The sequence below is a fragment of the Sparus aurata genome, chromosome 18 (genome assembly GCF_900880675.1).
Source record: "Sparus aurata chromosome 18, fSpaAur1.1, whole genome shotgun sequence".
Classification (NCBI taxonomy): Eukaryota; Metazoa; Chordata; class Actinopteri; order Spariformes; family Sparidae; genus Sparus; species Sparus aurata.
Window position 1 is genome coordinate 21,856,107 of NC_044204.1, and position 22,389 is coordinate 21,878,495.

The following is a 22,389-nucleotide window of genomic DNA, read 5'->3' on the forward strand; positions in this document are numbered from 1 at the left end:
CCTACTTCATTCCCCCTGACATTCCCCAGACGTCTGATGGATATCGGACCATGTCCTCCAGGAGACATATTCCATTATCATGCTGCCACGGCGCTCATCCACAGACCCATCTCCCTTATAATCAATGGCCATGCAGCAGAGCAGCATAGCAGCCAAGCGCATATAAGACACACACACACACACAAACAGCAAAAGCTTCAGTAAATGATCAAACCTACAGATGAGAACCAAAGAAGAAAGTGATATATATATCTCAGACGACACATTAGCTGATCCCTGCACATCTGCGCAGATCAATCTAGATGAAAATCCAGCAGAGCAGCCCCAGCTGTGGTGGCTCTTACCTGCACGTCTCTGTGGTGGTCCTCACTGTGGCCAAGCTTGATGAAGACCCTCGGTCTACACAGACATGCCCTCCTATATGGGCATGCATCTGTGGGGCAGATCAGAGGTCTGCCTTGTATCTGCCAGCCTGGAGAAGAGGAGGGATCAAGGATCAGAGAGTCCTCCCTGCAAGCAGCCCCCGTCTAGCACATCTCCTTGTGTCTCCCGCTCTCCCGGGTCATTCCAGCCAGCCCCTCAGCAACCGCAGAGCCAGGGAGCGAGTGTTCGGGGGGGATGGGAGGTGCTTAGAGGGCTGAAGCGGACATGGAACGGCGAGCAGAGCACCTCCTCCTCCTACATGTCTGACTGCGGCCAGTGGACATGCTACAGCTGGAGCCTCAGTCCACCTCCGTTTTCTCCCCGTGCATGTGTGTGAATGAGTATGTGTGTGTTTTTTTTCCCACTCTGATGCTGTGTGAGAAAAACAGTCTCTTCCCCTCACTGTTTGTGCTGCCGGTGGCTCGAGGATGCTGAGGCAGTGTGAGAGAGGGAGAGAGAGAGAGGGAGAGAGGGAGAGAGAGAGAGAGAGAGAGAGAGAGAGAGAGAGATGGGTGTGTGTGGGAGCGGAGGAGGGAGTGTGGCGAGCAAGAGCATAGGAAAGGTTGTTATCGCCTCCTGCTCCATCTATCGGTATCAATTTAATTAGGGATGCATGGCAATGGCAGAGTTAATGAGTCATCCATACCCTGTACACGTGTGTGTGTGTGTGCGTGTGTGTGTGTGAGAGACACTCAACAAGAGAGAAAGAGGTACATTAGCAGAGGACGCGCTTTGCATATGTTGCATGTTTAGTGTGTTAGTATGTGTTAAGTCTTTTGTATGATAATGAGCATGTTTTTAACATCTCTCTGAGAACTTTACTGCCTGTTATCTGCACTCATACACACACTGCCAAGCATACACAGAATAAGGAAACTCGTAAATAGCGGCAGAGAATCTCCTCAGGCTATCGGTGTATCAACAGCCCAGGGAACCTACAGCCTTAACAGGATACCTGCCTCCCTGAATGCCCAGGGGAATGATATATCACACCTCAACACTGCAGAGGATCCTCTGGAGAGGAGAGGAGGGTACATATGAAATCCCTTACAGTGAGAAACCCCTCCAAACACAACCCAAAAGGCAGGTGAACCATTTGATTAGAAAGAGAGAGACGGGAAGCGAAAAGGCACGAGCAATGCCGTGGCTCAGTTTCACTGACAGCGCGTTCTGTTTTGTTCTCCGAGCATGACATCTGCTCTGCTTTGACTGCCTGAAGAATTAAAAAGAGAGACAGAAAGGGATAAAACCGAGAAGAATGGAGATCTGGAGATAGGAAGAAAGGCTTTCGAAATTGACAGAGAAAGAAATAGGGTGAAGGACAGAGAGAGATAGAGGGGAATGCAGTCACTAATACATTCCGTATCTGATGAAAAAAATAAAAAATCGGCAGGGACATTTACAAAGCACACGAGGAGAATACTAAACCTCCCCTTCATCGTTTCTTGTTTTCGTCCTTCCTTAGATAAGTCTTTCCTTATCTTTGCATCCCCTTTAGTTCTGTCTTTGTCTTCGGCTTGATCCGTCTTCCATCTACTGCTCTCTGTGTGTTTCTGGCTTTGAATTAGGCGAGTTTCTCTGTTCGGCTTGAATTTAGGATTCATGTAGAAACAGCAGAGAAAAAGAAGCGCTTACCCCTGTCAACCTGACAGAGAGGGCTATCGACACTCTCCCAGCGTTTCTGCAAACTAAAATGTCTAGACAGACGAGACATACCCTCTGTGAGCAGTGAAAGAATCTCTCCTTGTAGGACTCAGGCCTGCACACTCACACCATGCCATGCTGGCAGTGTGAACGGACAGTCAAAAGAGCTCCACGCTAATTTCTGTCTATAATTTCTTGATAATAAACAGCTTTATGTCTTAAAAACTCACTGATTCTGCCAGATATGACTGTGTGACTAATCACAACCAAAAACAGTGGATTTTATACCTGCTATAGCAAATTTAAATTATGGAAACCACTTAAAACATGAAAAGGAGGTCAAGCGCGTGAAGGAAGTGATTAACAACAGTTTAGAATTAATTCACAATGTGCACATTGTCATTCATCCCACAGCAGAGCTTAACATAGCCTCACTGAATCCAGACCTGATCCTTCAGGGGTAACAGTCCTCCACTGACCTGGGGTCCGCTTTTGAAGGCGATTCCTGACTCCCGGCGGAGTTAATCCAACTCTGTAATCTGCTGCTAAATCAAGCTTTAAGAGTGAGCCGAGGCAACGTCTGAGGCAATCTCATGAAGAAGAATCAGCCGCATGGAGTGAGTGTGAGGGTAATTATGCATGAGGGAGACGGTTAGTACTGCGCTGGATGTTGGCAGAGGACGAACAGATGGTAATTCCCTCTCGTTCCTACACTTCTGGCAGACCTCTGGATTACAAATGCACTGGTACCTACGTTCACACACACATCACCTGGCCTCACACACACAGATGTGCTACAGCAGTCACAGAAGTCCTGTGTTAACGTGCAATGCACACTAATGCCACAGTACGCTGCTGTTCCAAGTGGAGGAGAAACTGAAGCCTAGGAAGAATCAGGCTAGGTGGAGGTTAGAAGGAGCTTTTCTCAGGGGTTTTAGAGGCTTTATTTATGGTAAACCAACCATTTACTGAATCCTTAAAGATCAGTAATTAGGTAATAAAATCACCTTTGGGATGCCAGGTTGTAAAATTGATTTTTTTCAGATTTTTTTCATCAAGATCCACAAATTATTCCCTGAGAAATTAAAGAAAAATGTTGAAAAACGCAATGTTAAAGAATGTGAAAGCATTTCAGGACCTTTCCTTTCCCATCTGGATCTGCATCAAAAGTTAATGGAGTTTATTCTGGGCCAAGTCTCATCCTCCTTCCAAGTTTCATGAAAATCTGTTCAGTAATTTTTCTGTAATTTTGCCGACAAACCAACCGCACAACAAACAAATGGACAGGGGTGAAAACAAAACCTCCTTGGCGGAGGTAATAAAGTCATCAAAAAAGATGCAGACAGATAGAAGAAGATAGAGGTTTTTCACTTTCTATTCGTCAGCAAAGTTGGAATGTAATTTGCATTTATAATAAAGGCAATTATAAAGAGTTCTGCCAAATCACCTGTGAATGCTACACACATAATTCCTTACTAAAACCTTGGATAGGTGGAGGTAAATGCAAAACATCAGCCAGCATAAGCAGAGAAAATGAACTAAATAATTCTGTTAAACAACGCACAACTTCACGGTGTAAAGGAACTAGAGTTGGGCGGTATCCAAAATTTGATACCATCAAACCTCCTCCCTATTTTACCAAGGTATGTGTTATTACCTTGACTAATTAAAAATTATGATGTAAGGCTCAGACGGCGTCACCAAACTGTTGGCTTGTGCCTACACTGTTCAGAAACTGAATACCAAACACTAATACTTAAACAGTAACAACATAACATGCACAATATTAACAACTTTTATTAGGAACAAATAGCAGCTTATAAAAGTCTGACAACTCAATGTGCCCGCTCTGATGGTGATCTTGTGACACAGACGCACAGGTACTTTCGGCCACTTGCGACATCTGGGGAAAACGCCCGGCAGCACATTTCCACCAGAGAAGTGGTTCCTCGTCCTTGAATAACGGGCTCCAAACAGTAGGCTGTTATTTCCGCTCTAGCTCCGTCCTCTATGGTGCGGACGGGATCTGCCACTACATCAGCTTGTTTTTGCAGGAGACTTCCCAGAGTCATCTTTTTTCGTAGGGGTTCGGGTTGCGCCTCTCCCTCTTCCACTCAGATGGCCACTGGACCTGCTGGCGCTTGCCCCTCTAAGCTCACGATCTCAGCCAATGCGTTGCCATCAGTCTCATATCCTCCATGGCAATAAGGGTCGAGGAAATTTTCGCATAAATGTGCGCACTGAATCGGATTCATACTTTGCCTCCAGCTTTTTTAGAATTCAATTTTTTATTGACTTTGGTAGCTGGAGGTTGTTTTCTGACACAGCCAACATATTGTCCCGGCAGAGCTGGAGTACGGGGAGGATAGAGGAACTGGTCGCGTAATTTTCTCCTGACAAAATACCAGTGAAGTCACCGACTGGTTTCAGTGCATCGTGAACAGCTTTCAAGACGTCCATGTCCTGCCAGGTCAGGGACAGGCTGCTCCTTCTGTCATCAGACAGGACGTGTCTGATCACTTGGGCCTGCTCGAGGGCCACCATTGCCAGTTTGGAGCCCCAGCGAGTTGTGCAGTCCTGCCGATGGATAAATGAATGAATGAATGAATAAGCGAATAAATGAATAAATAAATAAATAAATAAATAAACAAGCCCATTAATGTATATTATTCCATTCTATTCTTAGTTACGTCATCTAACCTTAATAGATTCAGACATTCAGATACAAATGTATGCTTCCCAACTCCACTTGCTTCTTGTGGAGTTCACTCTTACGTTGCCAGCTGTGTGAAAAGGCCCCGACAATATTACGATATAGTCCTCGTTTTTTTGCCTCTGGTCATGCAATGCATTCGTGACAGCCAAGTTTAGATTGTGACCGAAGCAGTTAAGCCACGGCCAATGCAGGGACCTGATTGCGGCAGAAATGTTGGCAGCGTTGTCAGTGGTTATGGCTGAAATTTTTTTCTCGTCAAGTTGCCAGTCATGAAGTGCAGCTCTGAGTGCAGCAGCACGATTGTCCGCCATATGACTCTCAGGAAAATACATTGTTTGGAGGCATTTAGATTCCAGTTTCCACTCAGGTCTAGGTTTAATGGTGTGGACAGTCAGGGACATATATGGTGTCATGTTAACTGACGATCACATGTCAGTTGTTAAGGAATAACTGTCTGCCTCTAACAGCAGCACTTGAACCTTGTCTCTAACTTTATTTTATATATGTGGGATGGCTGTTTGTGAGAAAAGTTTCCATCCAGGCAGCTCGTACTGGGCATCTAGGACCTTTACCATGTCCTTAAGGGACATTTTTTCCACCGTGTGGAAAGAGACCATTTCCTTCGCCGAGTATTTTGTCACTGCATCATTACAGGTTTTCCAACGGACACTGTCCCTTTTGTACTTTGTTGCTTCCCTGAAGGCCCCCATTATCGTCAGTTGCGTATAACTGGCGGTGGACCTAGTTGTTGTTGGTCCTGCAGCGGTATCAGCGGGAGGTGTAGAAACTGTTGCATCGAGTGAACTCTGGGCCAAATGCATCCTCGCAGCAGTGACTGGGAGGTTGATTCGGAGATGCGTCCTTAGGTTAGAGGTGTTTCCATCCCTCGCGGTCACCTTTTTATTGCGCAATTTACAAATTGCCTCCTCAGTATTTACCGCCTCTCCCTTCACTTATTTGCTCGAAATACTGCCAAACTGCAGAAGTCATGTTGTTCTTTGAGACCAGGTCACACGGTGCGCGACTTGCCATCTTTCTCCCTCTCTCTCTCTCTGTCTCTCTGTTTCTCCAAGCTGTCACGTGATGACAACCACACATAAGTGGTCCTGGACATAGAATCATTTTTAGGCATTAAATAAATTATATTTAATATTTAATCCTCATCTCCTATATAAGTGCATTGCATTTTTTTTAAATGACGGTATTGAAAGTGATACCGTTGCTATTTTTAAGACCCTGCGGTATAACGTTTTACCGCCCAACCCTAAAAGGAACTTCATCCTTGGTTTCTCCAAGACTCAGCAATGATGATCTGAGGATGTCCTATAAGGTTTTCGCGGATGCGAGTTCTTTAGGCCGACCCAATTCAACTGACATTTACCAAAATGGTGATATGATAACCTGACCACTAAATCTGGCACACCGATTTTCACAAGCTACTCCATCCAAGTATTGGAGGTCCTGGTTAGAAATGTGTTTTAAAATTGTCATGACACGATCTGCTCGAGGGAAGTCACTCTTTTAGCTTGTTTTTTTTTTTTTTAGCTTGTGCTCTGTGCATCACATTGTGCCTCCACCTGGGAGAACATGAGCGACATAAATAAAGTTGTGTTTGCGTGTTTGAACAGCAGAAACATTCGGTCTACTTGTGATTGCACAGCGGCGTTACACAGTGGAGGATCTTCCCTCCCAAATAATCTTTGGTGGCGTAGAGGCACCAGCTGCGGAGAACACAGACAAGTTGAATCAATTACTCGAGGACTTAACATTAATTAGAAGCCGCAGATGTGACCTGCCACAGGTCATCAAAGGGGGAACAAAAAACAAAGGAGGAAGCAGTGCTGACACAAAGTAGGTGCTCCTGAAGCTGCTTACAATAAGTAGGTGGACAAGTAGTAGATGAGAAATAACTTTATGTCACAGTTTCTGCCTCTTGTGTGCCCCAGTGGATTTAAGCTTGGCAGTGCTGAAGGCTGAATTCAAAAGCTACACCATGGACCAAACCAGAGGTCTGTGGCAGAAACACCATCACCTTGTCAACAGCTTTCTGTCAGCCAGCAGTCTGACACAGTCTGGACAGATGGTGTTCTGTGTCTTTGTGTCTCTGTGAAACAGTCAAGCCTGGAAGCACCACAACTTGCCGCTTCCCTGTAGTCCACGAACGCATCCTTGATAAACTGGCTCACGACAGAGGCAAACATCCCCAAGCTTGCATACAAGCAGAAAGGCTGGCACTGAGGTGATCCAAGACCTGTCCCTGATCCAAGCAGCACTTAAAGTGTCTCTCTAACAGCAGCATAGTCTGTTGCTTTAATTGCAGCCTCCAACTGGCTCTGTCTGTCTCCAGTGAGGGCAGTGGGTAAATCAGCCTCAACGTCCGTGCTGGGTGACTGTCAAACTTCCCCATTTAACAGGGTCCTTGTCAGCACAGCACGTCTGTAACTAAGTTGTGTCTTTGTTGAAGTTCCCCAACTCTATTCTGAAAAGCAACCCAGCCCATTAAACAAACCACAGCTGACATCAGTTTAAACCAAGAATCTTATGTTGGCTGGAATCAACAGATTTAATAAAAATATACAAATGGGACCTAAAGGTGCGCAGCATGTCGGCCAGCGAAGGCTTTGTTATTATTTTTTGTGCACATGCCAAAGTGGAAGTCCCTCAGGCAGAAAACCTGCCTCAGAAAGGTTCCCCGCAAATGTCTAATTTGTTTATAGAAATGATAACTGAAGCATTACATTGAAAATTGTCCGTGTGATAGAAAATAAAAACAAACCTTCAAACATTGTTCTCTCTGGAGAACACAGACCTGGCGCAAATTGTATTGTCTTTTGCCAAAGGCATAAATAATATGACAATTCAACAATCCCGTCACTGATCCAAGAGCTCGGGCCGGTTCAGAAGACTGTTAGGGCAGGACGTATGAGAGAAGGTCCAGATATTTCAAAGGAGAATACTTCATTTGAATTATGCGTTAGATATGAATATGCATCTATTTGAACAAGCAAATGATCGAGAGTTTCTCTGTATACAATCAATCCACATTCGTCCCCGAGCGCTGACAGAACACTTTGGAGTGAAACACACTGCTGTGTGTTAAGCTTCAGTATTACACAGAGCAGGTCTGACCAAGCTCCACTCCTCAGCCGACTCACCTGAGACACACCAGAAAAAAGAGTCACTCAAGAGAGACAAAAAGAAGATTCACCTTCACAACAAAACAACAATTTCCTCCAAGTACATCTGCAGGAGAAGAACGACAACAGTGTTACTTTAACCTGCTGACATGCCACACACTGAATCTGACTCTGCCGCTTTTTCAGCTTCACTCAGACAAAATGGCTTCCCTGTCAGAAAGGAATCTCAGCTGGCCTGTCCGCTGTGAAATCTTTGAGAAGCCTGTCCTGCTGTCATGTTGCCACAGCTTCTGTGAAGGCTGTCTGAAGAGCTGGTGAAGGGAGAAGCAAACACACCAGTGTCCACTCTGTAAAAGAAGATTTTCAAAGGAAGAGCCGTCTTTAGACTTTGCATTAAATAATCTGTGTGAGGCGTTCTTACGGGGCCGAGATTCAGAGGCTCGCTGCACTCTGAGAAACTTAAATTCTTCTGTCTGGGCCATCAGCAGCCAGTTTGTCAAAAAATGCAGAGATTTAAAAAATACACACAGACCAGAGATTCAGACCCGTCGAAGAAGCCGCATCGGATCACAGAGAAGAGCCCCAGAGATCTCTGACGTCTTACAGGACAAAGAGGAGCTTTTGAGAAAGTTAAACTGAAGTGTAATCAAGCAGCGTAACCCATAAAGGTCCAGGCGCGACACACAGAGCGGCAGATTGATCAGTTTGTAGAGGAGGAAGAGGAGGCCAGGATCTCTGCCCTGTGGGAGGAAGAGGAGCAGAAGAGTCAGACGATGAGGGAGAAGATTAAGGCTCTGAGCAGAGAGATAGCAGCTCTTTCAGACAGAGATGGATCTGAGAGCTGAAGACGTCTTATTCCTGCACAACTATAAGGCTGCAGTGGAAAGAGTCCAGCCGAGCTCCCCGCAGGATGACCCAGAGCCGCCATCAGGAGTCCTGGTAGATGTGGCCAAACACCTGGGCAACCTGACCTTTAACATCTGGGATAAGATGAATGAGATGGCCTCCTACACTCCTGTGAGTCTGGATCAAAACGCAGCCCGTCTGCACCTTGTCATGTCTGAACATCTGACCGCTGTGAGATGTGGGGAGAGACAGCAGCTTCCTCAGAACACAGACAGGATTAAAGATTACTTCTGTGTTTTGTGCTCCATGGGCTTTCACTCAGGGACTCAGCTGGGACTTTGAGGTTGGAGACTGTACAGGCTGGCCGCTGGGTGTGTTCGCAGAGTCTGCCAACATGAAGGGACTCATACAGTCTGGATTATGGAGGATTCTTGTTATTTCGACAAATGTTTTATATGGAGATATCCCTGTCTTTGTGTAAAAAACATCATACCTGTTTGTTCCAGTGATGTACGTGTATATATGCATACAGAGCGGGGATGTGAGATCCACTGAACTGCTGGCCTTAAAGCTGTCCACTTGTGACAGGTGATAATACCAGGTTTGAATTCCCTTAAAGGCCACTCTTTTATAAATTTGGGGTGGAAGAACAGATCCTTTGAGCTCAAAGTCATGTGTATGCACTGGAGGTCCAATATGGTATACAACTCTATACATCTGGTAAATTTGACAACTTGTTGGATGAAACAAAAATGAAAAGTCAAACTTCATATAAAATGACATATTGTCAAAGGTATTTTGGATCCTCCACAAGTCAGCAGTTGTTAGGAACATTCTAACATTCAACATTTCTACTAGAGGTGTGACATCACCTGTAACGACATGTGTGCTGTCGTTCATTGGTGTGACATCAGGTCAATTCGACCATCCGCCATTTTGGACACGGACCACTCTGCTCCAGGGAATTCTTTGGTCACCTTTTCTTTTCTTTGCTTTTCTTTTTTTCTCAGAGCAGTTCTGTGATGATCAGAGGTGTGGACTCGAGTCACATGACTTGGACTCGAGTCAGACTCGAGTCATGAATTTGATGACTTCAGACTCGACTTGACAAAATGTAAAGAGACTTGCAACTCGACTTAGACTTTAACATCAATGACTCGTGACTTCACTTGGACTTGAGCCTTTTGACTTGACAAGACTTGCAACTTTCCCCAAAAAGGCCCTAAAAAGTTATTTAGAAGCACTCTGTATCTTTCATTGTGTACGTGTGTGTCTGTGCGTGTATGTGCTGTCGGCACAACATCCAATCAAATTAGATCCACGTTGTTTTCATCCGACAGCATCCATCCAATCAAATTGCAGGACAGCCAATGAAGAGGAGCTGTCAAACAACGCGCCAGTTTGAAAAAATGATACCAAAGATAGTTTCGTTCGGGTATAAAAACTACGAGGTGGTCAACAAAAAACGAATTGCAGTATGCAAAACATGCGGGTCGAAGATTACAGACGGAGACGCAACAACATCCAACTTCATTCGACATTTGAAGTTGCACAAAGAACGGTAAGTTTTGAATGTAAGCTAACGTTTATTGGCTAAGTAACTTTTATTTGCTGTGTAGTTAACGTTAAATCAATGAGGCTGTAAACTCACTGCTAACGTTATATTGCAAACACGGTAATCTGTTGCGTCCACTGCGAGTTCACTACCTTGTTCATACTTTTGTTATGTGATTTTTGAAGAGTTGTATGAGGTACTGATACATAACGTAAGTCAATGTATCACACACAGTAGACGGCGGTCAGCAGCAACACGTATTTTAGCCACCTACAAAAAGACAAATGTAAGAAAATAAAGGTCAGTTTAAATGTACACTATATTAAGAATATGTGTACCGTTTTAGCTAGCTTTCCGACAGGCAAACGAAGTTACACTGCTTGTTGTTTACCTCGCAACACACGTGAGTTGCTGGTCTCCGTGCTGCAAGATAAAATTGCTGGTGGGCTGGAGACAGCGAATTAACAAGCGATATAACTTAAGTTTCTTGACAGAATGGGCTGTCTTGACGGCAAGATAAAGCAATGAAAATATTCTTTGTATGGCTTACACTTAAACTGACATTGATTTTATTAAGTTTGCCTCTTTGAGGTGGCTTAAATACGTTTAGCTGCTGACCCCGTCCACAGCAATGTAAAGCCTAAAGTTGTTTGTTGGTAGGCTGTCTGCTTCTCTGTATTGTGAGTGTGACTGACCACCATCTTCTGTGTAGTCCCTCATACAACCCCCACATCCCCAACTATCCCTTCAACCCGAAATACGTTTTTTTTTGCAAGTCAAATACATGACCAGTGCTGCAATCTGCTATAGCAGCAACTGTAACGTTGCACACACACACACACACACACACACACACACACACACACACACACACACACACACAATACAATTTATGAGTAATACATTAATTATGAGTAATAAAGAGTAGTTTCAGTACAATTCATTTGTGGCTATAAGAGATTTTCTGACTGTTTAATATGCTTACCTCTTACAGATTTCAAAAATACCTGATGAACAAAAGCATCACAAATGAACCACAACAGCCTTCAATCTCGCAGTTCCTGGACAATCGTGTCGGGCATTACAGTATGAGTCATCCACAGCAGAAAGCTATCACCAATGCAATACTGTCTGACTTGATTATTGATTGCAACTTGCCCCTGTCTATTGTGGAAAATAAGAGTTTTCGGCACTTTCTGACAGTACTTGACAGCAAGTACAGCCCAGTGTGTCGCAGAACACTGACATCAAAAACAGAGAACCTCGCTGAAGAAAGACGTTCAAAATTAAAAACTCAATTGAGCAACACTGACCATGTTTCAGTCACTGTGGACATTTGGTCTGACCGAAAGATGAGGGGATTTCTCGGTGTCACTGTGCACTGGATAGACAAAGAGGCAGAGAGGATACAGCTCAAGTCCAATCTCTTGGCCTGTGAGCGCTTCAAAGGCTCACACACAGCTGAAAGAATCTGTGACCAATTTGAGGCAATATGTGATGAATACAACATTAAAGCTAAACTGGACTACATTATTAGTGACAATGCTGCTAACATGCGAAAAGCATTCACTGTGTGCTTCCCCAGTGAACAAGAGGATGACGATGACAGAGATCATCTTGATGACCCTGAGCTCTGGTGTGACTTAACCCTGGAAGATCAGCAAACAGTAGATGTTGCTATGGCAAGAAACAGCGCTTGCAGTATTTTGCGCACACTCTTCAGCTGGTGGTTGGAGACGGTTTGAAAGAAACAAAAGTTGTATCTCCTTCTCTTTCGAAGTTATCAAAACTCAGCTCACTGCTGCACACAAGCACAACATTCAAAGATGTGTTTGATGCTGAATTTGGGGAACAGAAAGGCATCCCTGCTGCAGTCAACACAAGATGGAACTCAACACTGAGGCAAGTGAATGCAGTTCTCCAGTGCAATCATCTAAAGCTCTGTGCTGTTCTAGAAAAGGCTGGGCACAGGGAGTTGTCATTCACAGCACGGGAGTGGAATCTGTTGAAGGAGTTGGTGGACATCTTGAAGCCATTTGGAGAAGCAACTGATTTGACACAGGGGGAGAAGGTCATCACAATCAGTGCTGTTGTTCCATCCATCTTGTCCCTCAACCACCACCTTGAGAAGCTGAAGCCTCAAGTCTGTTTCCTGAGCGGCCTGGTCAGAAGTCTCCAGGCATCCCTGAACAAAAGATTTCTTGGAATCTTCATCAACGTGAAAATGGCCAGGAAACAAGATGGGATCACTGCCCCCTTTTCAGATCCAGTCTACCTCAAAGCAGCTGCCTTGGATCCAGCCTTTTCTCTGTTGTGGGTGGAGCCCCATGTGCTGGTCAGTCGTGACGTCAAGGCAGAGGTGGCACAACAAGTTAAAGGTAAATGTTACTGAGTCTAATGTAACTTTTTTCCTCATAATCTGATCTAATTGACTGCAACAATAATTAAGTATTTCAGTCTAACAGACTGCATCACCAACACAAATGGTAATAAGGTCTCGTTTTTTTTCTGCTATTGTTTTTACATGTTTTGCCAGAATTGATCCTGCAAGATGCTGCGGAGACTGAGCAACCTGTGCCTCTTGTTGATGAAGAAGAGCAATAGGACCTTAGAGAAGGAGAAGGGCTGTTTGCTGCATACCATAAGAGACAGAAGAAGGATGTTGGGACTAATCCAGCACTACAGCTAAGTCACTACCTTGACATAGCCGAAGGACAGAATGCCCTTTTGTTCTGGGCATTGAACATGAAGACTCTTCCTTCACTGTTCCGAGTGGCCATTAGAGTCTTGGCAGTGCCTGCCTCCAGTGCTCCAGTGGAGCGAGTTTTCAGCCATGGTGGCATCATACTACGTCCCCATCGTGCACAAATGACTGACAGACTTTTGGCCAATTTGGTCTTTTGCAAATGCAATGCAGCATAGGGCCCTGACATATAAAAAGCACAACCCTGTTCATTGTTATGTTCATGTATTTATGTTTCTCATGTGTACACATGCACACATAAACACACAGACAGTATGAGATGAGATAAGGATAGGACAGAAACTGCTGTGGAACTAGTTAAAATGCAATATGCCATGGAATTACAATGTTAGCACTTTTTTACAAATAAGTACAGTTGCACTTGTTTTTTCAAATGTGTTTATTCTGTAAAGGAATGAGTTAAATGTTAAAAATGACTGGTTAATAGTGCAATTAGGAAGTGCAATGTCAGCACTATTTTTTTTTCCTCTGCAATTTCAATTGCACTTGTTTTAATAAATGAATACAGATTTTTAAAATCATACATGATCTGCGTAAATATATTAGTCTGTGGTTAAAAGGACTTGAAAGGACTCGAAACTCAAACTGCAGGACTTGGTACTTGACTTGAGACTTGTCAGTCTTGACTTTGGACTTGACTCAGGACTTGCCTGTCTTGACTCGGGACTTGACTCAGGACTTTAGGGCAAAGATTTGAGACTTACTTGTGACTTGCAAAACAATGACTTTGTCCCACCTCTGGTGATGATGCAGGCTGACAGCTGTTGTGATATTTACTTTACATTTTTTCACTAAATGCCACCAGTGACAGTGCAGTTTGTTTTGTTTTCATCTGCTCATTAACAACAGCAGGACAAGGACCTCACTGTGCACATCATCTTCACACTCTTCAGTTTTCCTCATTTTTCTAATTGAAATGATGTCACAAATGGAGAACAACAGGCAGCCTTACGCAGCGGTTCAACGGCGCTGATTATGCCAATCAAGTCTCACCAACGCACATGTGCACTTTTACAGGTGGTATTCATCAAGTCGAATGAAGTTTGTGCAGCCAAGAGTGTTTGTGCGATCAGAACTGGAACGCAGTACGAGAAAGCCTGATGGATAAAAGTGAGAAATATTTAGTAGAAGAATACAAAAGTGTTCTGCAACACTTTAGATAACAGCCTGCCAATAAAAGCACAATTGTAAATATATATATATGTGGAAACAAAAAATAAGCAGTCGGACAAACATGCAGGAACAGAGGAAGAAGACGTCGGGGGGTAGAGGTATAATTACTTGGTGTTTAAGAGGCACATTAAACTAAATGACACTGTAGGCTTTTTAATATTCTATGGGTACTGTAATATTTTTAGTATAGGCAGTAAAACAGGAAAATGGTCACAGTATTGATATTTCAGTGAAATTACTGTTGAATATAATTCATTTTAAATTATGTGAGGTATGTATTTTTTTTTTGTATTTTCTTTGTATTGAATTTGCACTGTCGTTTTCCGTGCTGGTTTGACAAGAGCTGTGAAATGGTACAAGTCACACTTACTCCGTTGGCTAATATAAGTACAATTGATCATAATTGTTGTTCTTGTATTTTTACTCTTGACGGTATTTTGTTGTTATTGTGATTGGGATGAAGTGGTACGTACATATCATGTGATAGGTGAGAAGCATGATTCTTTGTATGTTTTTTGTACCTGATGATATTGAAAATGAAATCAGAATTAACATGATAGATGATAAAATACTACGGACGGGTAGTTTTGTGGTCCATCTGACGATCAGCGTTGATGCTACAGAGAAACCATAAGAGCTTTCATGTCCAGCTTTGTTACCGGATCAAAATGAGTTAAAGAGGACAAAACATGTAGCTATTCATCACTAACCAATGGCATTCTCATTTTATCCATGTTTTAATTACCCGCTCTTTTCAAAAGGCAATGCATGTGTAGCTATGTCAACTGAGGTAATGGACAGTACTTTTCAGTGACAGTATGAGATATGGGATGAAGCTCCTATAACAGTGTTAGGCTGTAAGATAAAGTACTTCTTTGATCTTTAATGTCACACAGTAACAGCACTTTCACATTTTAGTCTTTTACGTACACTGACAGTCCTCTTTGCTACACTCTCTGTATCAGGTCCCGTGGGCGATTCATGAAATAAAGGTTGTATGTGATGCTAACTTGTCCCGTTCTTGCCAGCCTGCCCTTATATTCTCTTTACACTGGTCAATAAACCTATAACACCCCGGGTCATATTACTCTGCAGCAGTCACAGGTGTTTATCGGCTCGGCTCCGGTCAGCGGTGATGTAAACACAACCCCCAGGCCTACACCCTAATTTTCAGCCCTTTTCAGACACATGGTCAACTTTGAAACGTCCTAAGGATGAAGTCTAATGTTAATGATCTGCTGCTTTCTACTGAACTCTGTGCGTGTTCTTGATGATAAAAATTACGTGCCAGGGGGAAAAAAGCAGCAAAGTGGGAAAGGGGAAGAAGTCACTCACCTATTTTAGCTGGTATCTCAAAATCTGGCATAAACACTAAATTGTGGTGTACAAGTGGTTTAATAGAAGAAACCCAGGGACACACTCATACCAACATAGTAGGACTGGTGATCTCGAACAACTAGTGGGTTGGACGCTCTATGGGCCGCTATGCCACCCGAGGCACAACATCTAAAGGGGAGTTCAGGGACTTATTTTTTTAAAAATGTCTTTCTTTCTTTCTTTCTTTCTTTCTTTTTTTGTTCTTTCGTTCTTTCTTTCATTCTTTCATTCTTTCTTTCTTTCTTTCTTTCTTTCTTTCCCTTGTTAACCTACTATTCACAGAATTTACCAAATAGAACTAGTGCCAGTATAATTAGCCAGTGCAGTCTGCACAGCAGCCACTATTATGCAGAAAACAAATTATGTCAATTTTACAACAGATGACAAAGTGCACACAGTGAGTAGATCTTTTCACTTTAAGCTCTGTGGTTCTTAAGCTTTATAACTCTCCCTGAGATACATATTGCATAATGGTATTTTGGATAACATTAGAATAATTGAGGAACAATACAATATTTCTGTAGCTAATTTGGTTTTAATCCTTCCAGGTAAATACATTATGAAGGTCATCATATTTTATGTTAGAACCTTATATTTCTTTTCATTGTTACGATTACTTTGTACCTCATATTTATTTCATATGGATCATTCAAAAGTACTTGCAGTACAGTGTAAATTAAGGTTCTATCTAAAATCCAATTCCGTACTGCTTATTTTCAGTGGGCTTCAGTCTTTTATTCATTCTTCATCTGTGCAATATTGCAATATTTACACTAATTACAGCCTGTAATTTGGTGCCTGTAATCTTAAGCATCATTGCACATTATCACAAAGTAGTACTTTTAGTTCTTGCAAACGATGAACACAAACATTTTGGATGTCTAATTTTTCAGTGAATCATAGCAACATTTCCACAAGGCCTCACCATGACAACAGAGGATTAGAATAAAAGTACTGTCTCCATTATCACACAGTCTGTTGAGTTTCGCACACACTAACACCAGCTCTGATATGAGGCGCGCAGGTCAACGCGGAAACACGACAAATCCTGACAAATCCAAAGTTCTATCGGCGGTGACCTTGCCAGAGAGGATCTGGCAGCTTTGCATGAAGAAGGTGCTGATTGTGATCATAAGACTTGAAAGTGTTTGATCTTGACAGCATGGGGGCTTAACAGTCAATTAACCATTTGATCCCTTCTGATTCCTGCGGTTTACAGAGCTATATGGCCCATACATACGGTACATACTGCATACACACACACTACCACACACACACAGAGATGCAGCGCTGCGAGATAATGGCGCCATCGTGTCCTTCAGCGGTCAAATGTGCACTGAAGATTTACATACAGATGTCGGTCTTCATCCTCCTCATCATTTCCCGGGGTCAGGTGTTACACAGCCCGGCGTCGGCAGTATCGTGCATCGTTTGAATTTCATGAGTGGCTGAGCAATGAAAACAGAATGAGAAATAAGACAGTTAATATCGGCGTTGACCCTAGGCTGAACTGACATGACATCCGGCTGTACGCCTAATGACATATTGACTGTTGTGATTATGGTAAGAGAGAGAGAGCCTGAAGCGAGAGCACACAGACAAAATAAAGAATGAAAAAGAGTTAAAAAAGAACTGCACTGTCATCCAGTTTTTCCACTCTAGATGTAAAGAAGGGCATCTCTGAGAAAAATACCAAGCACGAGGGGCTGATTTTCATCTCCTTTCATATAATATAATCCTGAGCTTCAAAAAGCACATTTATTTCCCTCTCGTTTTGGACGGAAACTTTGCACTCCGATTATTAAATGGCAAACTGGAGCTCTCATACTGTAGGACTATGATGAGATGGGAGCAGCCATCAGAAGTTGTTACTGAGCAGTTCATTATCAATTATTCTGAAGTTGACATCTTCGCCAATAAAGGTCCAGGACATAAGTGTAGCATATTAATTTGATCTTGATAAATTTACCAATTTATTTCACTTATAAATTTGGTTCGTATCATGAATGCTAAAAACACTCCACCTTAAAAACTGAGGTGGTCATGTTGACAAAATATCCAGATTCAAGAGTCTTATACTGCATAAGGATGTCTGAGAGATGTCATGTATGCACATTATTTCTTTCTAGTGTAGACATTTTCCTGCACTTTGATCAAGATCATGTCTTAAATTTTTCTGACAATAGTACTGCCTGCATCTTTCTTTCCAGTGCAGCTGTGTTCAAATCAAGTCAGAATTTAATTAAGTCAATTCAATTCAGCTCAGATTAGTTAGGTTCAAATTACTTGTATTCAGTCTAATTCAAATTAGCTCATTATTTTGTAATTTAGCGTGTGAAATTTGGTTCACAGACAGATTTCAGAATAACAACAGCACATATTAGAAACAAAACATGACATTTGACCACGACATGAGAACGTGCTTAAGATATTTTGTTAAATGTCATCGTCTCAAGATCAGGAGTTAATTATTTTGTTATCTTGATATAACAAAGCTTTTGTAAAAAACAAACAAAACTTGAATTAATTTTTATGAACTTGAATAATTAACTCTTGAGATTCATAGGAGTGGAGCATGACAATTGCACATATGCTGCTCTGTGTAGTGGATTTGTGGATTTCAAAGCAAACCATATGAGCTTTTTAATGACTTCTGCCATTTGTTTTAAGACACAACAGCTATTTGATATGAGTTCAGTGAGTCTGCAAGATGCCATCTATACATTCTAACATGGTCTCTAATGAACATTATAATAACAGTATTTATCTCATAAAATTGATTATGTAGATCAGTGTTGGGTAACTTCACTTTTGAAAATAACGAATTATGTTACAAGATTAGTGCCATTAAAAACTAGTTACATTACTTTTTACTGCGAAAAGTAACACATTAGAGTACTTTAGAGTCACAGTAAAACCCCTTTGCCACTCTTTGCGCATCTTGATTATATTTTCCAGATCGCATTGAGCCAATTGTGCATGTACCTCTGAATGTATTGACCCTACCCTCATTTTGTAGTCTTCTTTACGGCCCGCAAATATTAACTCAGCAGCCTAATAAGGAACGAGAGATGCAATATGACATTTATAGCTCTTTATTCTGCTGACAGTGAACTGGAGCTTTGCTGTAAAGCTTGTATCATGATGTCAGCTAGCTACTTAGCGTTAGGCTAACATGCAATAATAGACACGAGCTATGTATATAGCAAAGCTTTTGCTTTATTCCTAACAACAATCGTAACAAAACATCTAGCATAGCACAGACAACATAACCCAGAAACAACATTCAGTGTCGAAGGAAAGAAGTTAAAAATAAATAAAAGCAAAACAGGAGTTTATAATTGTGTTGCAGTCCACATTTGGAGGAAGCTCCTGAAGTCCTGAAGTTTGCTGCAGAACTCGCAATGTTTCTTCACTGTTTCTTCACAAGTTTATACCTGCTAATGCTAACGCTAATGCTAAAAGTAGCTACTGTTATGATAAGACATCATTGACTCATATGTTTGCTACATTAGGACTGTGCTGACACCCCAACTTTCTTGTGATATGCTATCTCCAATTTGTTTAGAGTATGAATTTGACAGGTGGTCAACTCTTACATATTGCACCTTTGAATGGGCTCTAATCAACAATTTGTAGTAATTCACATGCACTTTTATAGGCCATATGTGATGTGAAAAATCACCTTCTCAGTCTCTCTCAGTTGCCTTTACAAACCTGTGGATAGTAGAGGCAACAGTAGCTGATGATAGTTTAGAAATGGAGTCTGCGAACCTGAACGACTGGCTTCCAACATAGCACAGACGCTCCCTTTTTACGTGAGGATACAAAAGGGGTCGACAAAGAAAAAGTGTTCATTTGTGGTGTTTCTGACTGGGTTGTTTCCACGCCCTCACAGTCATCCACCAAATCCCACAACTCAGAAAGAACAATCATGCAGTGGTTGTGTGTATGTGTGTGTGTTTTAGGTTAAACCAATTGTGCTGCAGTAGTGCGATAAAAGCATACGGCTCCGGGCATTGTCCTTTGAACGAAAAAGTCAATCCATTCTGTCCACATTAACAGACAATGAAAGATATCTCCTCCTATAGTCCTTTGCCCAGGCATATCAAGGACTTGGCTGTTGTGGGAATAAGTCTAAAAATAGCCTTTGGGACTCCAACCAGTCAAAGAGCAGCACATAAGACGGATCGACACAAAAGCAGGCATGTTAGTACAGAACCTTGGGCTCAAGGGATCCTGGGTCCCAGATCAATTTGTGGGTCTTTTTGAACCCACACAAAACAATCTTACACCCACTCCCTTTTGTGAGAACAACAGGAGGTCTGGTTATTACTGATTACAATTGGCACTCTTGCAGAGCTGAATTCACACTCTGCACACTGTAGACGTACAAATGCTGGCTAAACTTCCTGTCAGAGGATGAATCAGCTTCAGCAGCCTGAATGATACCAAAAGAAACCTGCGTAACTGCACAGTTGGAGCGACTAGATGTGGTTTGGCTCCCCTTAAAATGACTGAGGCAATCAGTTAATGCGATGAGAAAAACAGATTGGTGATGTGCATTAACGGCCCCGAGGAACCATCATTTTTCATGTTTTTGATGTTGTTCATTGTTATTTTTAACTTCATCATTGCCTCATTAGAATTTAATCTTTTTAATCAAAATATAATGTGAAGCTTTGTTTTTTCGTGAGTTGCAATTAAGGCAGCTCATTACGAGGAGATGATACATTGCTTTTCTCATGACTTGAATCAGGTAAATGATCTTGGGTGAGATCACAGACAGCGATGGAAAAAAGTTGGTCATTAAGCACTCAGTTAGCAGACAGTCGAGTCTCGTTTCAGCCAAATATCTGCGACCTCAACAGTCCTGTGTGCCGCCATTGTTCCACAGGCGTTTTAACTCCTCTCATCTCAAGATCCTGCCTTAATTATCGTGTTATCTCTAGATAAAAAATTAATGGTTTTTCAAGGTCACAACTTCAGTTTAATTGCTGTTACCTTCGTGAAAGGCAATTGCAGTAGACCTGATAGTGGAGTGACGCTGGAGGCAGATTAGAGCGGAAATGTGAGTCAGTCGAGATCACGGCTGATAATCACATTAGATTTTACATTAATCAACGTTTGGTGATGAGATTGCACCCACAGTTATTCACCATTTAAATCACAATGTCAAGAAAAAAAACATCTGTTACATTAACATAACAAGATATTATAAATATAAATTGTGATAACAAGAGTACGCAATTTGGATATCTTAAAAATAATTGTGGGTCACTCGTTTAGTTTTTGACCCCTACAAGCTAAATGTATTTGTGTCCTCAGTGCGTTGTGAAGCAGTTTTCTATCAGCTGCAGAGAGTAGCAATGCATGAATACTTTTGGTGATGGTGATGTGACATTATTGTGCCAATAAAAGAGGAGTTTTAATGTTGAGTTTTCTGTTGCGAGCACACTGTGTACTTTATCTCAAAAGACAGCAATTTTGTCAAATTAACATTAGTTTGTTGCGAGCTGTTGTAGCAAAATTATCTAATCAATGTTTATCTATTCTGTTAACAGAAATTATTTGAAGAGCCAATGTCATGGCTCGATCTGCCCCGATTTATTCGGGGACATATGATTGTGTGCACTGTGCTTCTTTTTCTGTGTTTGTTTCTAGTTTCAGTGTGGAGAGTGGCAGGAGGCGGGGCTGACCCACTTAGGCAGGCGCAGCGAGCCACACCTGGTTCCCATCACCACCTAATCACCTGCTCCATAAGAAGCCAGCTCTGACTCGACTCCGGTGCCAGATAATTCCGTCTCATCGGTAGAGCTTGTCACCAGTGTTCTCGACGTCCCGGTAACGTGTTCTCGTACGAAGAGAATTTTGCCCTGACTCTGTTTCTTGTCTCCCTCGTCAGCTCGGTGCCTCGCCGCCCTGCCTGCCACGAGCTCGTCTCCAGCCCTCAGCCTCCAGCCGCCAGCCGCCAGCCAACGCGGACACCTTTCGTTTCTACCAGCTGACAGCCGCCAGCCAACGCGGACACCTTTTGTTTCTACCCGACCCCAGCCGCCAGCCGCCGCGGACACCTTCAGTTACTCCTGTCGCCTACTGCCTGCCGTTTTTGCAGCTGCGGACACTTTCTGTTGTTCATTTTCGACCTGTTGTTAATAAACGCCTGTGTTCATTCACTCAGCCTTCCGCTCTTGGGTCCTCCTCCTTCCACACACCGTAACAGCCAAGGCCAAACCATCCAATAATCAGTACACAGAACAAAGCTTGGGAGAGGTAGTGGAAGATTTATTTGTCAAATAATGGTAGTTAGTTTTAGAAAAGTTATTCTTTTAATATCTTCTTCACTTTGTAATCATGTTGTTGCTGTCATGGGTCCTAGGTTTTAGTTTGGTGGATTTCCTGTTTGGTGTTAAAAGTGTCATGGTTTTGGTTTTTGGTTAGTTATTTTATGTTTTATTTTGTAGTCTTGTGTCTTGTTGTCACTCTCTACTTCTTGCTCTTTTGTGTTCCCAGTGTTCAGTGTCCCTCTTGTGTTCCTGTGCTCCTCCACACCCCGTTGCACATCAGCCCTGTTAGCACTGCCCTGTTCCCAGTCCATCTCTACCTGCACCTCATCTCCTGGTTAGTTTGGTTTGTATTTAAGCCTCTTGTTCCCTCACTCTTTGTCGGTTCATCTGTTTGTCAGTGTTTCCTGTTCTGCCTGTGTTCCTGTGTCTGTTCCCTATCTTGTGTTTCCTCTTTGTTCCCTCTTTGT

The 22,389-nt window shown here is 42.5% G+C and overlaps 1 protein-coding gene and 1 long non-coding RNA gene across 4 annotated transcripts in view; one reads left to right on the top strand and one right to left on the bottom strand.

The window, feature by feature from the left end:
• The window catches only part of frmpd3 (FERM and PDZ domain containing 3), a 94,749-nt gene extending 93,875 nt beyond the window's left edge, over positions 1-874 (bottom strand). For 2 of the 3 annotated variants that reach the window (XM_030395584.1, XM_030395578.1), the window contains exon 1: positions 345-874. The gene's annotated coding sequence lies outside the window, so the exon portion shown is untranslated. Of the gene's footprint in view, positions 1-5; positions 89-344 lie in introns of those variants that run through there. The other variant, XM_030395580.1, reaches the window with a different exon arrangement.
• LOC115568366 (uncharacterized) overlaps positions 1-21,816 on the top strand; it is an 87,702-nt gene extending 65,886 nt beyond the window's left edge. Inside the window, exons 2-3 of the long non-coding RNA XR_003981378.1 lie at positions 21,300-21,446; positions 21,541-21,816. This is a non-coding gene — a long non-coding RNA (uncharacterized LOC115568366). The remainder of the gene's footprint in view (positions 1-21,299; positions 21,447-21,540) is intronic.
• Positions 21,817-22,389: the final 573 nt, after the last annotated feature.